The sequence below is a fragment of the Denticeps clupeoides genome, chromosome 2 (genome assembly GCF_900700375.1).
Source record: "Denticeps clupeoides chromosome 2, fDenClu1.1, whole genome shotgun sequence".
NCBI lineage: Eukaryota > Metazoa > Chordata > Actinopteri > Clupeiformes > Denticipitidae > Denticeps > Denticeps clupeoides.
The window spans coordinates 35,866,095-35,873,752 of NC_041708.1; positions in this window are offsets into that span (position 1 = coordinate 35,866,095).

The window sequence follows — 7,658 nt, forward strand, 5'->3', positions numbered from 1 at the left end:
CTCCAGATTTACGCTTTGAATTACATCACTTAACACAGCCCGTTGCGCTATGTACTCATTTGCCAACCATCTGTACAGGGCAAACTTGGATCCTGAATGTTTCCTTTCTCAGAAGTAAAAAGAGCAGAAAAACATATTAAAAAGGCACGCGCACACACAGAAGAAAGGGACTAACGAACTGTCGGAACGAACACCAAAGAAAAGTTTTTATGAACATTTAAATAAGGGCAGCACCTTTTATTCTGAGAACACCATTAATGCAAATGTCTCGCTGGTATTTCGGAGGAGAGTGCACAGCCCCGTGCGTCACTGTGCGCGTATTGTGACAGGGAGTTGCTTTGTTTTCCTCCAGTTATCTACGAACGCGTCTGAAAGACTTCCTGCACCTAATTGGTCTATATTAGCTTCAGGGTCATCTCTTTGAGGGTTTTTAGTGAACCTCAGAATCAGCAGTGATGATCATAAAGATCGTCTTGGTTAATCATTGCATAATTAAGGCTCATCATTAGTGCTCCCAAACCTCTGCAGTAATCCCGTCTTACGGGCCACGTTTTTACATTTTTACTAGCCGTAGCTCTGAAATCGGATTCCGGCTGGTGTGGTTTTTCTTTTTTCCATCCAATTACTTTTTCTAAAGGTTTGGTCCCCTTGAACAGGCTAATGCTGTTTTCAGTTTTAAAATTCTATTCAAGATTAAACAAGTCCAATTCAATTAAGCGTTGTAAATTTACTGGGTTCTACAACAGGGCATCAATCACAGAAACAGTAAAATCTAATGTAATGACTTGTATGGTTGCAATATGAAATTAGATCTAGCTGGCGCCTCTCAAATAAAAGTGGGTATAAGTTTGATAACGCATTGGAGAGACCTTCTGACGCGCATCACATTAAGTGAACTCTTTATTTTTCACTTGTTGCCAGGAGTCATCAGCGTAAGTGAAAGCACTATGCAGGAGTGACATGCTGCTCTGAGCTGAGTGACACTGAACATCAGTAATCAATAATAAATGTTAGCACGGGTGGCTGCAATAATTTTAGACTGTACGAGGCTTCCCTGGACCCTTCGATAGAAACATGTAGATAAGCCTAAAGTACATTCACATTATGTATTAAAGTGGCCAATGGGACATCAGTGGTCACCACAAAAGGACCACCTCTGAACAGACGATTTCCAGCCATGAGATCACATTTGGGATTCAGCAGTTCACTCGGTTTATTCACAATGATAAAAGACTAGGTGCATTATTTTTAAGCTGGTAGTAGGCACTAAACTTGTAAAGTATTGTGTCCTCTGGATTTACATATATAGATGAAAGAAATGGCTTGTAGTTATCTTTTATTTGAGTCTCTACTACTCTGTGTAATGTGTAATTATTTTAGTCACCTAGATAATGATCTTTAGTGATGCTTTTATAATAGTGTTGGAAATGGGAGGAGCCTGATGATTGCAGCTGTCATGCGTGCTACCTCCTCATTCTCAATGATAAAAAAAAATCATGTTTCTTTCTAGGTTTTATCTATTAATTTCTGTAAATCTTCTAATCACCACTCTTAACACAGGCTCATGGGAAGAAGGTGAAGCTCCGGAGCTGGTGTCTCCTTAAAGTGACCAATGGATAATATCAATAGTGATGCCCTTGCATTGATTTGGAGAAGCTGCAAAGGTTTCTCCTTAACGTATTTTTTGTCTCTAAATTCCAGTGTCAGTCGTATCTTCTGAGCGTATACTTAAGGCTTTCACTCGTGGCTATTATCAGATGCTGTCGCCGGAAGTTACATCTATTCTGAGCTGAGTGGACTTTCACACATCACACGTCATTACTTTCCTTACATGAGATGCTTTAAATTATACACATAAGCAAAACAGTAATGAACAAAAAAAACGTCCTTAGGTAATTCTTTCATTAAAGAACAAAGCCAACGTGTTCTCCTGGTTATAAATAGACAAGCAGATATTTTCATGATCCATGTTATGTCAATGGCTGATGAATCTAGGAAAATTTTCAAAACTACCTCATTTCACTTTAAGACATCTAAAAGGACAAGCTCTCTTTGGACTGGAGGTTTATGCAAGAGTTATGCCAACCCAGTTTCTTGGGGTCTAAATAAAATTGCCTGTCAAAGCGTATGCTTTCTCGTTACTGGTGACCCCCAGTATAAACAGCCCTCTTGTGATTGGTCGTTTTAAGCCACTGCTCACCCTGCCTCCTTTTTCTATGGATTTTGCTGATGCACATATGTCTGGGTCCAATATAAATTAGTGATAGCATTGCAGCAACTGGACACTCACACACATATGCAGACACAGAAACAGATGTACATGCCATAAGACAAATTACTGGTGGATTTAAGGGACATTTCTGCAGTCACAACATGCTAACGTTGATAATCTCCGATTACCTGAGCAGAAAACAATTGTTAGTTTGACTGCAGATCAACTATGTGCAGGGCAGGAGGACAGGAGGGCAGGAAGCGTCAGATTGGAACGTCATCTCTGATTCATGGCAAGCCGCACACTTCTTTTGAATCGCTTCGAAATTAGCAACAAGAAATATAATAGAGAAACAGTATGCACATATTCACCCATTTTATTCTGATCTGAGTGTTTTCCAGCCCTTCCAATAATTGATGTCATGTTGGATTTGCAACCCTTATTTTTTTTGGAGCAGACGACACATTTTCTTCTAAAGAATTTGTCAAATTAACATTAGTTTTTTTATTTCTTGGTACTTAAGGGTACCAAGGGTAGTAGTGAGCTGGCAGCTTGCAAAAAAAATAATTATCTCCCCCTGAACAAACGATTGTAGTGTGCATGCATACGTTGTATTACTTTGTCAGATGTCTTTTTTTTGTCTTTTCCCTCATAGTTTGACGACAAGAAACGCAGAGCTCATCAACGACCTTGTAATAAGTTATCTTACTTTTCATTGTGCTTTTCATGGTGCCTGATAAATGTAGAGGTTGTCCCAGCCAAGGGACGCTGTCCTGAAATAAAGACAAGACCAAGACCAAATAGTGTCGAGACCAAAACAAGACCAAGACCACAAAAAATTTGTTCTTGAGGTCAAAATCGGTCTTGAGAACTACAACACCACGGTATACCTGAAGCTGTGCTAGTGAGTTGTTGCAGCAAGTCTGCATATAAGTCTCTACTATAATGAAAAACATCCAAAACCTTTTAGACAATTGTACAACAGTTCTGAGCTTTGCAAGCTCTTTCCTATTTAAACCTTTTGGGTCACTGTCAAAGCACAAAGCCTGATGGGTAATTTTGCAGATTTGCTATTCGCCAGTTTCCCGGCAAAGTTGGGAAAAAATGCTTACTTACCTGAACAGTTCACATTTATTTTCACACTGATCAATTTTTATTGCCTGGAACCTTGTTTAGAATCTTGCTTAATCTGGATGAATACCCCGTTGCTTATGCATGGGAACACATGCCCTGTGAGTCACATCGAATGCTCTAGTAAGGTTGTGAAGTAGGATCTATAAATGGAGGGACAACATTAGTAATCTGTGGTCTGTGCTTAGAGAAAATGTGTTTAATGTCCTCAGACATCTTTAACAGCATGGCTTCATGTCACTTCCTCTTAAAGTGAAGTGATTGTCACATGTGATACGCAGCAGCACAGCACACGGTGCACACAGTGAAATTTGTCCTCTGCATTTAACCCAGCACCCTGAGTGAACAGTGGGCAGCCATGACAGGCGCCCGGGGAGCAGTGTGTGGGGACGGCGCTTTGCTCAGTGGCACCTTGGCAGATCGGGATTCGACCCGGCAAACTTCTGATTACGGGGCCACTTCCTTAACCGCTAGGCCACCCCTCTTGGTTGAGGTGCTAGTTTATAGCCACTCAATGCGTTTCTTATTAAAAGACTGTTAAGTAAAGTGAAGTGATTGTCACACGTGATACACAGCACACGGTGCACACAGTGAAATTTGTCCTCTGCATTTAACCCATCACCCTGAGTGAGCAGTGGGCAGCCATGACAAGCGCCCGGGGAGCAGTGTGTGGGGACGGTGCTTTGCTCAGTGGCACCTCAGTGCCCCAGGACTTAAGGACTTCCTGCTGCTGGGTGACTGGACTGTGGGCAAAATGGAAATAAACTGTCAGTAATCATGGGTCCTATTTTAATCTACTTCAAGGATCTTGCTTTGAACCATGCTTTGAAATAGTGAAATAATGAAATAGTGTAAAATCAGACCTTAACAACCTTTTTCAAAAAATTTGAGCCAGGATCATTTTTCGAAAAGGGCATTTAGTTCTAGTAAGAAAGGAAAGTTGGAAGGGATCCTGGTCAGTATTGGTCAAGTCACATGTAGGGAAGACCCCTTGAGATAGGACAGGATTTGTAAACTAACATTTCAATTTGAAGGGTCTGGATTTCACTTCTCAAGTTTTTCATATAAGGAAACAGAATAGTTACATACTTGAAGAAGAATTATACCTATTAGGCCATGCAGAGCAACCATTAAGTTTTTTTCAGGAGTTTGTCAAAACCGAAGTAACTCAAAGTGTCTCTTACCTGGTATGGACTTGGTGGCTACCCCTAATGCTGGAGAAGAAGGCCACCACAAAACAATGATTCCATATTCATCTTACTCAATATAACGATGAATGCAAGCTGCAACTTGCACCGTATCATTGGCTCAGCAAGAAGGTGTCTTGGTCCAGCATGGAAGAAAGAGGAAAGACAAAAAAGCAATGCCTTGTGATTAAATTCAAAGTGGGTGTATGGTTGGCCTGAAGTTGATGGCAGTCACAGCCCAAGCAGAAGGAGGGAGAAATCAAGCATGCATGGCCCGAGGCTGCCTCCGGCAACTAAGTTTAGCGCTGTGTGACAATGGTGATGTACAGCCCACTCACTCATACTCTTACTTCTGCACTCATAATGATATCTATAAACCAAAAAAAGGGAGTTGGCATCCAAAGCCTCCGAACACTCTTCAAAGGTATGAGTCATCAGCTTTTATTCGGAGTAAAAATGCAAATGAGGCTTCTCAGCCATCGCCGCGTTCTTCACTGCACCTCAAATGGAGGCAGAGGTATGAATTATGAAGAACTCCACAAACACACACACATATATATACATATATGAACTCATTCACAGCAATGCGATTACCCTGCACTCGCCTTCACACGCGTGTGTACTGAGGATGTTAGAATGTAAAAGGAATATACGCTGCTCTTAAACAACACGCCAAATCAGTCACTCTTCTGTAAAATCCAACTGTCCACTTAGGAAGCAACACTGATTGACAATCAACTTCACACGCTGCTGTGCAAACAGGTGGAAACGCATGTGAGTTCCGACTTTCTGGCCGATGTTTTGGTCACTTTTGAATTCTGACGGTGCTTTCACTGCCACACAAGTGGCTCAGGTAGTGCAGCTCGTCCAGGATGCCACATCCAGGATGGCGAGCTGTGGCAAGAAGGTTTGCTGTGTCTGTGAGCGAAGTGTAGAGCTCAAACAGGCGCTACCAGGAGACAGGCCCGTAGATGTGGAGGAGGCTGTAGGAGGGCAACAACCCAGCAGCAGGAGCACTACCACCACCGTTGTGCCAGGAGGAACAGGAGGAGCGCGGCCAAAGCCTGCAAAAGGATTTCCAGCAGGCCACAAATGTGCATGTATCTGCTCAAACGGTCAGAAACAGCCTCCATGAGGGTGATATGAGGGCCCGACGTCTACAGGTTGGGGTTGTGCTCACAGCCCAACACTGTGCATTTGCCAGAGAACACAAAGATTGGCAAATTCGCCACTGGTTACCTTTGGTCTTCACAGATGGAACAGGTTCACACTGAACACATGTGACAGATGTGACACATTCTGGAGACGTTGTAGAGAACATTTTGCTGCCTGCAACATCCTCCAGCATAACCAGTTTGGCATTGGGTCAGTAATCATGTAGGGTGGCTTTTCTTTGGGGGACCACAGAACCCTCCATGTTCTCACCAGAGGTAGCCTGAGATCCTCAGATCCCTTGTGAGACCATATGCTGGTGCGGTTGGCCCTGGGTTCCTCCTAATGCAAGACAGTGCTAGACCTCATGTGGCTGGAGTGTGTCAGCAGTTCCTGCAAGACGAAGGCATTGATGCTATGGACTGGCCCGCCGTTCCTCAGACCTGAATCCAACTGAGCACATCTGGGACATCATGTCTCGCTCCATCCACCGGAGTAAAAATGCAAATGAGGCTTCTCAGCCATCGCCGCGTTCTTCACTGCACCTCAAATGGAGGCAGAGGTGTGAATTATGAAGAACTCCACAAACACACATATATATATGAATTCATTCACAGCAATGCGATTACCCTGCACTCACCTTCACACGCGTGTGTACTGAGGATGTTGGAATGTAAAATGAATATACGCTGCTCTTAAACAACACGCCAAATCAGTCACTCTTCGTAAAATCCAACTGTCCACTTAGGAAGCAACAGATGCTGGTGCGGTTGGTCCTGGTTTCCTCCTAATGCAATGTGGCAGGAGTGTGTCAGCAGTTCCTGCAAGACGAAGGCATTGATGCTATGGACTGGCCCACTGTTCCTCAGACCTGAATCCAACTGAGCATCTGGGACATCAAGTCTCGCTCCATCCACCAATCATGTTGCACCACGGACTGTCCAGGATGCTTTAGTCCAAGTCTGGGAGGAGATCCCTCAGGATACCATCCACCACCTCATCAGGAGCATCAGGAGCTTGTAGGGAGGTCATACAGGCACGTGGAGGCTGATCAGCCTGTAGTGTGTTTTGTACTTACATTTTTTGAGTGTGACTCCAAATCCAGCCCCCCATGGGTTAATACATTTGATTTCTATCAATAATTTTGTGTGATTTTGGTGTCATCACATTTAACTGTATGTACATATATGTATAGTTTTATTTATTTATATACTTTTACGATCGTTATTGTTGATCACTCATTGCAGTAAAAGCTTTTATTTAATTCTCCACAATATCTGGTCTTTAAAATGCAGAGGGTTAACTTTGTTTCAAAGGCAAGACAGGGCTTGATGAAAACCAATTATGTTGGGACCACAGTGATGGTGCTGGTGGTGCTCTTAATGAAAACCTTTTTTTTTAGCTGCAGCGCTCGCCATCCCCATACAAAATCCAATTTGAAATCTACTTGGAATTATCCCACTGACCTTACCTCATCTTAATTGTGTCCCACACACAGGGACAGCCCCGTTCATCTGCTTCATATGCTTCATAGAGGGCTATTAAAACTTTTCATCGCCATGTCTTAATGTGTGGGTGCTGTCAGTTCAGGACTATACCTGTACCTGTGCTGTCTATCTGATGTGCAGATGCAATTAAGCTGCATGCTTCTTCATAATGCTAATTGGCTTTTAATTAAACTTACTGGATATTAAGTCAGTTGCTCATTAAATCATTGATCATGTTTGATAAGGGTCACTGTGCCCTCCACTGTGGTGTAATAGGTCTCCAAAACAGACAGTAAAATGAGTGGTTTTATTTTAAGAGAGATTTAAAAGAGTGATTTATTTTAATTCAAAGTTCAGCTTGCTTTGCATGCACCTTTGATATACTAAAATAAAGCTAATTGTTGCAAATTTGCATTACAAACCCATGCATTGTGCTGGGAATGTACCTAATCTGAATTATTTATAGCGAACAAGAGTGCCTTGTGGACT